Source organism: Balaenoptera borealis (genome assembly GCF_965194805.1).
Source record: "Balaenoptera borealis genome assembly, chromosome: 1".
NCBI lineage: Eukaryota > Metazoa > Chordata > Mammalia > Artiodactyla > Balaenopteridae > Balaenoptera > Balaenoptera borealis.
The window spans coordinates 104,161,889-104,175,081 of record NC_138860.1 but is presented as its reverse complement, the minus strand read 5'-3'; the positions used below and the strand labels follow the sequence as shown (position 1 = coordinate 104,175,081).

Below are 13,193 nucleotides of genomic sequence, written 5' to 3'. Positions count from 1 at the left end.
CATTTTACAGACGATAGTGTCCAACACTGGGCAAAGAGTTATCACATCAAATGGACATATCATGATTCATATCATCCTCACAGTAGTGGTTTGATAGAAAATTAGAATGAGCAATGTAGCACTTTTTCATGTAAAATGGTGGGAGATAAAAGCATGAAGGGCTGACTTACACACTTCCATGAATATATGCTGACACTCAGTTCAGAAGGGTGAAGGGAGTGTGTCCACTAAATAGATTCTTCTGCTTTTGGAGAAGGATCTGGGTAAGAAGGTGTGATGGTTAATTTTATGTACCAACTTGTCTAGGCCACAATACCCATATATTTGGTCAAAAACTATTCTAGATGTTTTTGTGAAGGTACATTTTTAGCTGAGATGAACATTTAATTCAGTAGACTTCCAGTAAAGCAGATTACCCTCCATAATGTGGGTGGGCCCAATCAAAGCAATTGAAGGCCTTGATTAAAAAACAACTGAGCTCCCCCTGAGGAAAAGGGAGTTCTGCCAGCAGAAGGAATTCTGCTTTTAGACTCAAACTGCATCTCTTCCCTGAGTCTCCACCCTGCCAGTCTACCTTGCAGATTTTGAACTTGCCAACCTCCACAATAACATGAGCCAATGCCTTATAAAAAATCTGTCTTGCTGTCTGTCTCTCTATTTTCATACATATATCATATGTGTGTGTATGTATATGTATATACATATGTGTGTGTGTGTATATTGGTTCTGTTTTTCTGGAGAACCCTGACTAATACAGAGGGAATAAGAAAGGATGTTGGTACAACTGTACAAGTCTTCCTCACATCAATTTTCTTTTTTTCTATTTGATGCAGTGGTCCTGGGACCAGGCCACCAGAAGCAGGGCACCAGAAGCAGGGATGATCCCTAAGCAAGTACTTTAACTGTAAGTATTTCTTCAATCCTTTGTACCAGAATGACTAAGAACCTATCACCCATCTGGCAAAATTTGTGTTGATAGTGAATAGTGAAAGCAGCCGTATTACCTAGTGGTAGAGATAACCCTCTAGCTCTAACCTATATAACCATTCCCTCTATGAAAGGGAATGGACTGAGTGGGAAGCACTTGCTAGACCAGTATTGCTACTAGCAATCTGGACCAGCACAACATCTGAACCTGTGGAGAATTTGGGGTTAAAATCAATAACAAATGGTAAGAAGGAGAAATAACAGAGAAAGAAAATGACATTGTCTCTTAACACAATTATATCATATGTTCAAAAGGGTAAAGACATATATTTGCCAAGAACAACCCTGCTTTTGGAAATGGAGAAGGTCCAATGGAAGCCTACAAACCAGAGTGGCCGTGATCTGGGAGACATTGTTACCATACAATGTGATGAAGAACTGGACCAATTATTAATAACTGAGTGAAACTCTGGTAATGTGCTAGGATCTTTTGTTTCTTATTTTTCAGTTATATTTACTGCAAAGGATATCATTTAGTAAGGAGTTTCTGGGAACTACCCTCTACTGGTCTATTTGACCATGCAGTATTTGGCTCCCAGCTGACTGATTACTGTGTAACCATAAACCTTGATGACCAAATGCTTAGAAAGATCCCCGGTTATAAAGGCTGAAATATAGTAGTGACATCTCCTACATACCAAAATATGCTGTGTACAAATACACACTGTCCTTGCTTTTGTGGATAAAAAGCTTTTTAAAAGATTAGAAAAAAATAAGAACAATGGGTTTCTTATAGGAATAAAGCAGTAGGCATCACAGGCACATTCAGTGGATCTGAATTCCCCTGGGGAACATACCTACCCTGAGATGAGGTAAGCTATGGGCGGTATTATGGCACACTCATACTAAATTACATTTAGGTGTGTTTGCAATTCATCTAACTCTAGGATGGGAGACCCAATATTTTGGGGTATAAAATACATATTTTAACGGCACTCAGGCCACTAGTGCAAAATGACCACAACGTGTGTGGTAGGATTATACATTATCCCACAAGAAAAAAGTGGTTTTAGGGGAGACAAGTGCTAGTGTAGGCATTGTGGATGTGCTGACTTTGTTTTTAATTAGGAATGACATTCAGAGGAAAAAGATTTACTAGCAGAATTAGAGAGAATTAGCGGATTAGAGTGAATTCTCTAATAAGAGAATTCCCAGGCAAGAGATGGGAGTTGTCCTGGAAAGATGATGGGACTTTAGTAAAGTGGGTCAAGCCAACTAAACAAATACTGGTGGGTAATGCTAGGATGGAGCTTTGGGAAAGGCCATCTACCCTGGTCCTTCAGAACTACTCGATTATTTTAATACAAGAAGCCATGGGGCAGTGACTCTCCATCTTAGCTGCTGAGGATCAGGGGGCACACCATGGGAATCTTATGGACTTCCAAACTTATGGAAGTTCTCTGGGGACACTTGTAATTAAAATTGATGAACTATCATTGTCATTGCCTGGAGAATAGATCAGAATAAGACATATTCTATAGTATAGTTAGCAGGGACAGTTAGCTACTACATAGCAGCACCCAATGAAAACCAGTCTCAGCACTAGCCCATGAATTAAGACAAGGTGACTGGCTTTATCCTCAACTTACTTGGAACCCAGACATAACCAAATCATGATCAATTGTAAAACTTTATGGTATATGGACAGGGACCAATTCTGTGGGAAGACATAGCAAATACCTCTATGATTCTTACTGATTTGTTCTGTAATGGAACTAATTGTGCCATGACAATACTGCATTATAGTATAACACTGGCATTGTTGGTAAGGTTCAACTACCTTATATAAATAAGTCTAATGATAATACTGATACTGTGATGAAATGCATTGGGAGATCAAGTTAAAGCCTCTTCAGGATATACTGCCAATGGAAAATGACTGGCCTGAGGAAAGACTGGATTTAGCTCGCTGTCAGCTAAATTCTATGTTAAATGGTTCTGTGAAATTTATCACACAGTAAAAACAACACTAGATTGAGTGAGGAAATGAGTAGTCAAACTAGTATGAAAATATGAAAATGTATTTAACACCTTTTGAGGATGCATTAGTTCTTTCTTTAAATCTACCTTGCACTGACTAGTCCTAATTTTTGGCATATTTGTGCAGATACTATTGCTATATCTGTTATATAAATGCTAAACTAAATTACATGCTCAGAAAAATATGATCATTTTTCTGTAAGAGCCTAGGCCAAGGGTCAGGGCTGTGGACTGAGCAGGAAAGGGTTAACTCAGCAGGCCAGGGTTGCTCAAATCCTATACATTCCCAAGAAAAGTCTGCCTTTAGGACTGGCTCTTGGCGGACTTCTGGGAGGTAGCTTCTGAACCCTTGGAATATTCTGCCTGAAAGAATGTTTTCGTATGCCTGAGGTCTTGGGCCATGCCAAGTTTGACCAGTTTGACCAGATAAATATATCCTAACAATATAATTTATGTGACCAGCTTTCCTGGTTGGCAACATTTTGCAAGTGCTGTTACACATCATTGTTAGGAGAATTAAGCATGTCCTCATGCATCTCAACAAGGCAAGGGAACCTTGAGCCAGGTTTCTACTGAACTTCACACCATGTGCTCTTTTCCTTTGCTAATTTTGATCTATATCCACTTGCTCTAATAAACTATGAGTATGACAGCTTTTTTGAGTCCTTCAAGTCCTTCTAGCAAATCATCAAGCCTCAGGGTGACCTTGGGGATCCTGGAAACAGCTCCATTTCCTGCTTTTTTTACCCTCAACAAGTGAACCTTTAAAGTGATTTAACATCTTTCCAGGCCTAGTTCCACTCCCCAGACATCTCTAATTAAAAGGTAGTTCCTTTAGGACCACTAAAATTAAACAAGTAGTTACTAAAACTACTTGTATAGAAGTCTATATCTTTTGAGGTGATACCTATATCGTTATCTGTATCCATAATCTATTAATTCGATCTCTATATCTATCCTCCCAAAAAGGGAAAAACTGAATGTAGATAGGTAGACAGATAGACAGGTAGATAGATAGATAGAGACATAGATATACATTTAGATACAGTTATAGATATATAGATATAGATTCATTCAGTTTTCTGGTTCAGATTTTATGCTTTTTTTAGATGATATTGGTTAATTTTTGTTTTCAGCTTTAAGTCCTTTTCTTGTTTCACTGAAGACTAAATTTTTTGTGTATTTTTACTTCTACTGCATTTCATTTCTGTTTTTCATTCTTCTTGTTGTTTTCAGTGGATTGCAAAAGAGATACAAAAATGTCTTTATTCCTGGATTCTTAGCTAGTTATCCTTGATTCATTTGTAATATAGAAGAGTGTAAAATGCATTGGACTGAATCGCTTTCAAAGAACAGTACCAGACATCAATCAGGCCCTAAGTAAATTGCAGCTATTACTGTTATTTCCATTTATTTATTCAGTTATATATATTCTTATATAAAATATTTCTGAATTCTTTCAGGAAGACACTGAATAATTCAAACAAAAAAAATGACATATGAATCATTATTTGCCTGATTTGGTAGGTAGAACACCTCTGAGAGCTGTTACTAAAAACACATCATGAGACAGTATTCTATAAATTATAAAATTAACCTGATTAGTGACAAAAATAATCATGTATTTTTATAGTATTGTATCTAATTTTAGGATGAAGGGAAATTAGAGATACTATCAGACATGAACTACCTGTTCAAAAAGTGCTATTAAATTAACAGGTATTATTTTGAATGATAACCCAGAGAATTCTTAAAGAACTGATTAAAGTACTGAATTATTAGCTTTACTGTCAACCTGAAACAAATTAATTCTATTTTGAACAGAAGTAATCTAACAGAAACAAAAATAACAAAAATGTACAGATGCTCTTAAACATGTTATGGAAATCAGAAGTATTAACTGAGGTCTGTAGGGGAACAAAATATCTCTTTAGCATGCTGCTTTTTTTCCAGCAGAAAACAAGGCCCAAAAGTCTCATGAAGAACCTTGACTTTCCCCCTAACTGCCTAAAACATGTAGATAGAGGACCTATTCTAGGAAGCGAGCTATCACCATAGATAACTATAGCATGAACTAGGTGTGTAGACAGGGAGGAACCCAGGAAAGTCTGTTTGTTAAAATTCCACTCTGTCCCATTGTCTCTGCAGAATCCAGCAAACATTTATTTACCAAACATTTGCTTTTCCATCTGCATGTCAATTTCCCCTTTGAAGTCCCAAATCCCTACCCCCAACATCCTCTTTTGTCTTTAGCTGCATTTAGCTTGTATTTAACGTGAGGGTTTCAGCCATTTTGGCAAACTACACAGTTTTCCAGGGTCTCTTCCATGTGTACATGTTACTAAACTTTGATTTTTTCCTGTTAATCTGTCTCATGTCAATTTAATTCTTAGACCAGCCAGAAAAACCTAGAAGGATAGAGAGAATCTCTTCCTCCTCTACAGTTCCTTTGGAAAAGTTATTGTAACTGAAAACTTATTTTCTCTATACTTAAAATAAAGATTCTAATATCGAATTCTCAAGTATGTTGTTGAAAATGTATTTAATGCAAGTCCAACACTTAAAAGGTGATTGTTTTTTTTTTTCTAGAGATTTTGCTTTAAATTAGAGCACATTTGAATCAATGGGACAACTGGTAACTTGGTTATGACCTCCTGCTCTGAATTGTTAATGTCTCTATTTTAGTTCTCTGCATATTATGAATAAGAAAATATATAAGAAAATGATAATTTGTATTCCTAGAGACTCAAATTTAGTAAGAAAATCTGTCTGTCTATTAAAATATATGCAACTATGTTATAAAATAGAAATTTCAAAATGGTTTAAGAGAAATTGTTATACATAATTACTTGACTTGAGGAGAACAGCATTTTTTCCCACTGCCCTAAGTTGGATTCCCCAGCAAGCAGACTCTGTGACAGAGATTAGTGTGTAGAAAATTTACTAGGGAGTGCTCAGTGAATCAACGCCTATGGGAAAGGAAGGGAGGGATAAACATCTGTGTTACTGAAAGTATAGCAAACAGGACAGGACACATGGTGAAGCTGAACTATGATAGAGCTTCCATGGTGGCCTCAGCTAACCTTACAGGGGTTCTGAAGTTAGGATGACTCTTCTTCAGAGTTGTCCCAGTTGGGGTGAAGGGACCAAGACTTTATATTCCCATGTCATTTAGTCATTGGATTTGGACTTTGGCAAGTCCTTAGGGGACAGGCTGCTGAGTGATTCCCATGACAATTTGAACTTCACCTGAGCCCTGTGCTCCTATAAAAGTCATTTCTGCCTGACCCTTTGGAACACTTACAGAACTTATGGTTGAAGCATTCTCTCTACCATAATAGTCCCCCTTCCTCATTACAATAGTCTTTTCCAATCAAGTTGAGAATTGAAAGAGGGAAGTATTTTTTTCTCACAAGTTTCTTGTTCCCATGCTGAGGAATGCGAGATGATTTAACATTAACTCAAGTCAGAATTTGATTCAAAATTTTGACTAGATGCTCTACGTGCTGATGCAAGGCTGTATCTGTACATTCAAGTAAGCACCCTAAAGTGGGTTGAAAAGTCATTTTTCCTAGTAGGGGTAATCCAGGGAAGGGAAGGGTGTGCGGGTTGAGGGGAGGTACCCACTCTGAATAAAGTTTAAAGAAATGATGAGAGACGAACATAGACTACATTTCTAGGATGTTTTGATGCTTTCTATATTTGGGATTTGTTATTACAAGAAAGCAAAAATTGCAAATAATCCAAATGAATGATGAATAAATAAACTGTAGCACATTTATACAATTGTAATATTATAAAACAATGAAAATAAATGAACCATAAATATAGGTATAAACATCATAATATTGAGGAGAAAAAGCTAAGAGCAGAAGAATATATTAATATGTTACAATTTATAAAATATTCAAGACTGTGGAAAACAAACAACGTGTTGTTTGGGAGTGCGTAGTACATATGTGGTAAACCTTTAGAGGAAATAAGTGAAATTTCCCAATAGTGATGCTGAAAACTCGGCTTCTGTGCACCGGAGCCAAATCGAATCTCAGAGACAGAGTTTTGGGTGAAGTAGAAAAGAATAGCTTTATTGCTTTGTCAAGTAAAGGGGGACACAGAGGGCTCCTGCCCTGAAAAACTATGTGTCCAAACCCAGGAGGATGTGATAAGGAATTTTATAGCAAGGGTTTGAGGGTGAGGTTGCTGATAAGATTAGGGTGTGTGCAGGGCCTGCACTCCTTTAATCTGGCCTCCGATGGTCTCCGGATAAACTTCTCTCATTCTCAAGGCTATCAAACTGTGAGCTTCCCTCTGGAATGAGGATTGCTTCATCTTCCATTTATTGGGGGTTTTAGTTCTATAATATAAAGAGCTCAAAAGATATTGTTATGTGTATCCCTTGAGGCAGAAGCAGGACCCTCCCCCAAGGCTGTGCTATTGTTTCTTGGCTGCTTCTCCCTTGTCTCTGCACCCGCTCCCTTTCCTGATTAGCGACTGTTTGAACCTGCCCCTTGGAACTCAGGGAAAGTCATGGAGGCTAAACAGAAAGACTCCCAAGCCCAGAAAGCCCACAGGATCCTGCTCAGTTTCAATAATGGCTACATATGGTTGGAATAAAGAGAGATACAAAGAAGAAAAACGGGGTTTTCAATAGTGTGAGCATTGTTCAAACTCTTAAAATGGGTGGTATGTAATGTACACTAATGTACACAATAGTGTTAATCAGTTTTTACCTTATAAAAATGCTTATTTTATAATATATAAATATTCCATTAAAATAAGAAAAAAATAGCAAGAATTAGAATGGAGAATTTGGCTGTGTCATCAATGGCATAGTTTCAAACAGGTCCAAAACTTTTGTTTTTAAAAATTGGACAGATGAAGAATCCCATTAGTTCTTGACTGTTCATTTCTGAAATATTATATTTATTACTTAAGCACATTTAATGTTTTGAACTTAGAATGTATTACAAAGGAAAAGTTTTCTTATATTTATTTGGCAAACTGGTTCAGTTAAAGAAAAACTCTTTTTTGAAAAGATAACATTTCACAGTTGAGAAAACATACATTGCAACAATCTTCAATTAGTCTAGGTTATGGATTACGTAGTCATTTTGCCTCTCATTATATCCCATAGTGTTGCTATTTTCTTATTTCATCGTTCTCTATAACTGTTCCCAGGAAGATGTGGTAAAGAAGGCAAGGAAGGTAAAATCCAGAATTTATTTTTTAATTCAGATTTTAAAATTAATAATGAATTTATCATTAGTGCCTAATTCCAAACCAGAAAATGATTTAGACTATTTTCTTATCTGGAAAGAGAAAAAAGAAAACTTTATTTCTGGACTACTGCCAGACTTCTATTTGTAACTACATAACACTTGCAATGATGTCTATGCCACTGCAGTTTTGAAAATTATTCCCACAGATGTTGATTCCTGCTTTTACAGACATTTAAACCAAACTATGTCTTCCTAATTTGCATATGCTGTCAACAAGCTGCGCTCTGGTGTAATCCCTGCCAGAGCTTTCCCTCTTGTAAATGGAACAATCAGGATGGGATTTTATTTCAAGTGACTGTGTAACCCAAGAGCTTAACTAATTACACTACAGTTTAAAATAAATCTTTGGTGCACTATCTTAAAGAATTAATATAGTATGAAAAAAATCACTTGAAGGAAGATGGCTTCATTTCATTCTATAAGTCTCAGAAATCTGATGTGCAATAAACTGGCCAAGAAGCCATTAGAGATCAAGCAGGAATGACATTCAAAGCAAGCATTTCCACAGCCTCATCAAAAATGTGCTGAAATGACAACAGTGAATATGTATTAGAAGTTTAATTTAGTCTCCTAAGTGACCTTGATCATTTGATTAGGCTGTATCTAAGATAGTGTTTTCAAGTGTATTTATAAATGCCTAAAGCCCTAAAGCAGGAAATGGAAAAAAAATATCCTTCAAACAGCTACCCTGAAGATTTCTTGGATTAGGAAAGAAAATGAAAAAGACCAGTTTGGCTCATTAATAATTCAACATCTTTCTGATTTTAAAATCCCCTTCAGTCAAAATCTTGACTTTCTTTTTTTCAGAAAATTCTTATTAGTGAGAGCTCTAAGGCATTAGTGAAATGTTTTTAGACTGTTTCCTTTATTTGTGTTAAAGTTGTGCCCTTCCATTATGCCCCTCCTAATTTGTCTAGAAAATCCAGATTGCCTGGCACCTGCATGTCATAGGTCCTTCTGTTATGGGTGTTTTTCTCACTTGCTGCTATATTGCTGTTTTTCTGATGTACATTAAGTGGCTCAGATAAAAAACCACATGTATATAACCTGTAGAGAGATTGTGTAGTTTCAAAATAAATTTTTCTGTTAGTAAAACTGTCACATAAAATATTTTAAATGAATTTTTAGTTCCCTAAACTTGTAAGAAGGATAAGGCCCTATATTAAAACCATCTCACAATACCACAGATTTTGTTAGATTGAAAATCATGAGTACATCTCTTTCATTTATACTCTGACTCTCTGAACATGAGTGTTATCCTTATTTTAATTTACGTATAATTCATACCACATAATAGAGTTATTCAAATATTTGAATAGTCAGGTGTTCGTGTATATTGCACATATGTCCTTACAAACAGTTGGGAAAAGTCCGTTCATTCAGCAATTATTTTTTGAGCATTTATGTGCCAGAAATGGTGCTATGCATTAAATATTCTTTAATGAACAGAAAACAATCTCTGCCTATCTACTGGTATTTCATAGACAAATAAGCAACTATGGTAAGGGTAAGTGTTATTAAATGGACAAATATAGGGTGTTATGTGATCATAGGTGGAAATTTAATCCACTCTTCAGGGGTGAGCACAGACCTCTCAGAAGATGCAATATCTACATTGAGTTCTGCAAAGTAATTGGAATCAGATCCAGAAGTATTATATGGATTTAGGCTTGTGTGCAGGGTGAGTTTATCATGGGTATAGACTTCAGAAAAGAAAGAACATTTATGTTTAGGAATGCTGAAGTGATAAAGAGATAATTTTGCATATGAGGAACTTTCTAACATTGCATAATATACAATTTATTTTTGTCTAAACACACAAGCCTAAAATGATATATAGTGCATTGCCAAATTCAGTAATTAAACAAGTATGTAGTTCAATATATAGTAAGGGAGGAGACTAAGGAGGTGACTTTTAACCTGAAGCTCGTACAAGCAGCTGTAAATCTCACACAAGGAAATTCATCTAAAACTTGTTGGTAATTCTCTTCTCTTTCATCTTGTGCTGTGATACCTTCCTTGACTATACCTCCCCTCCCAGATCACAAGCCTTCTGAGGGTACAATCTGTATTTACTTATTTTTGCTGTTCTGCCTGTCAAGTCCAGTGTAGTATATATAGCATAGGGATAAATTTGAATAAGGAAGTGATTGCATATGGGCAAGTATTTTTGGCATGTGTATAAGTTAGATATTTTATATTTTTAAAGAAAGAAAAGCTACCGTGAAATATATTTTCCGATGAAGCTGCCATTTTTGCTTTAATTTCCAAAAGTTTCAGTAATAGGTATATAAGCTAGTCTTTCAATTTATTTATTTTTTTTTACTTTTTTATCAATTCCAAGTTCCACCTAATTCCAAAGGAGAAAGCAAACATCAGTAGCATGTCAGTGATAACCTTTTCTAGTTCAGTTTCCCTCCACATTGGACATTATAATCTCTTTTACAGATACTCATTTCAGTGCAATCCTCAGACAAGTCCAGGCTCACAGCAGTGGCAGTTTCCGATTTGTTTTCCTGAGCCAACTGGTCCTCCATCTGTGTTTATTTTAAGGCATAGAGCTTATATCTGAGAGGAAGTCATCTAAATCTTTTGAAATGCTCTCTTTATCTGTCAGCACTCAGGTGTATATACAAATGAAAAACCACAAATAATCACATATATCACAAAGTGATACATAAACTGACAGTTCTGTAAAAATTGGTATTTAAACAACCTTCAAATGGGTATCTTGATGATTCCATAATATTTCTAGATCAGTATACACTGTTGAACTACCTGAAGAGGTGCTATTTTTTTTTTCTTGTAAATACTTGATTATGCAAAATGAGAGCTACAATTTCTTTAGATGGAAGGTATTTGGCCCTTTTAAAGAAACCTTAAGATGTTTTGAAATATTTTAATATTAGAATTTTCAAATCTAAAAGCTTTCAGGAAAAAAAAAAAAATCCTCTGACTCCAGAAACATGTATAGAAAAATCCCATGTGCACACAGGCATAGCTAGGGAATTTTCTGCCTGTTACACATATTGTACAAAAATGTAGCAGAAAAATATGGAAGAGTTTGTGAATCATAAACATAAATTAATTACATTAGGGAAAATTACACCTCCAAAATTAAGTATTATTATAGTTTTTTCCTTTAGGACTTGCTTATTTCTGTTCTAAATGTTATGTTCTTTCTTTCAGATCAATTTCCAAAAGTTTTTTAAAAAAATTTTCTGTAAGATAACTTAGTGCATAGTAGAGGTATTACCTAAGTAAAATTTGGATATGACACCCTCCCCTCCAAAAAATTCTAGATACATTACAGAGGTGGATGTTTTTAAAGTTAGAATATTTTTAAGTGCTTTTATTTCAATATTACTTGATAACACAAATAACTACAATTTTAAGTTGCCTAGAGTTTCCTACATTTTACAATCCATACGAAGCCAAATATTTTTCTCATAATCGTTTATTCATTCCTTCAACAAATATTTTCTAGCACTTACTATGTGCCAGACACTCATTTGGGCACTTGAGATACATCAGTAAACAAAATAGAAAACTTTACCACCCACATGTAGCTACACCTCTGGCAGCTACAAAAATAAATACAAATAGATAAGGAAATTATGCAGTGAGTTAGAAAATGCCATAGAAAAAAACTAAAGCAGAGAGTCTGTCCAATGGGATGAAGGAAAGGAACCTCCCTACCGGCTTATAAAGGGCCAAGGGGCCAGATTCTGACCCCAGTAGTGAACAGAGATGGTGCACTGTGTTGTGTGCTCTGACCTGGATCAAGGAAGACCTTCTGCTCTGCGAGGAAGGGAGGGGCCCAGAGTCCTGGTGAGGGGAGTCGAGGGCACCCACAGGACTTGAGGACACAGAGCAGCTCCCTCATCACAGAGCCAAGACTGAGAAGTGTGCTCAGGAACCTGGTGAGCTGTGCCATAGAGTTGCCCACATCTGGGTTTTGCTGATTGCGTCCCTGCGCTGTTGATTTTCATCACTACCTGGAGCTGTGGCTCTCTATGAAGAAGAGGACTACCTAGTAAGCTACGATTTGGGGCCATTGAGTAAAAGGGACAAAAGTGCCAAAGGAAGCAGACACTGACTGGGGCTCTCAGTCCTCCTGGCGGCTGCTGTAGAGTTGGAGGGAAGGGGTAGAATTAGGCCTGAGTGGCCACAGGTCCCTGCAGATCCTGGCAAACCTACTGGTAGCCTTGCAAGAACAGAGAGAAGGCTGAAGAGTCAGAAGCTTCTCACTTGTCCCCGCCCCTGGAGAGCCAGGTTTCTCTGAAGAGAGTCTCCTCATACAGAAACCCTCCGTGAACAATGGCCCTGGTGTCCTCCCTGGTACAGCTCCAAGCAGAGGCCAGTGCCCCATCTGCCAGGATTACCTGAGAGACGCAGTGACCACTGAGAGTGGACACAACTCCTGTCACCCCTGCATCCAGCAGTGCTGGGAGGATCTCCAGGACATCTTCCCCTGTCCTGTCTGCCTCCAGCCCTGCCCTGACAGGGGCATCAGGAGGAACAGCCAGTTATGTCTCATGATTGATTTTGTGAAGAATCTTCCCAGCACAGAGGACATGAGGAAATGGCAGAAAGAGAAAGCTCTGCGTGAGAAGCACAAGCAGGTTCTGAGCCTGTTCTGTGAGAAGGACCTGGAGCTGCCGTGTCCCCGGCGCAGGGTCTCCTCTGAACACCACGATCACCCCCTGGCACACATGGAACCAGCTGCCCCTCTCACGGGAGGAAGCTCAAAACTACATTCATCCCCTGACAAAGCAGCTGGAAGATGCTGAAAAGGTGTTTGTTAGAAATGCAAGTCTCAAAATCATGTGAGTTGGTGTGGAAGGTGGAGAATCAAAGGAGCGAATTGCGCTCCGAAGTTGAACACATTTAAGCGTTTCTGGGGGATGGAACATGATGAAGTTCATGTTAAGTTACTCAATGAAG

At 37.3% G+C, this 13,193-nt stretch overlaps 1 pseudogene across 1 annotated transcript in view; it reads left to right on the top strand.

Annotated features, from left to right (window-relative positions):
- Nucleotides 1-1,237: 1,237 nt before the first annotated feature.
- LOC309619636 (tripartite motif-containing protein 60-like) overlaps nucleotides 1,238-13,193 on the top strand; it is a 38,983-nt pseudogene continuing 27,027 nt past the window's right edge. The window contains exon 1 of the transcript in view: nucleotides 1,238-13,034. The product of the transcript in view is annotated as a tripartite motif-containing protein 60-like (transcript). The remainder of the gene's footprint in view (nucleotides 13,035-13,193) is intronic.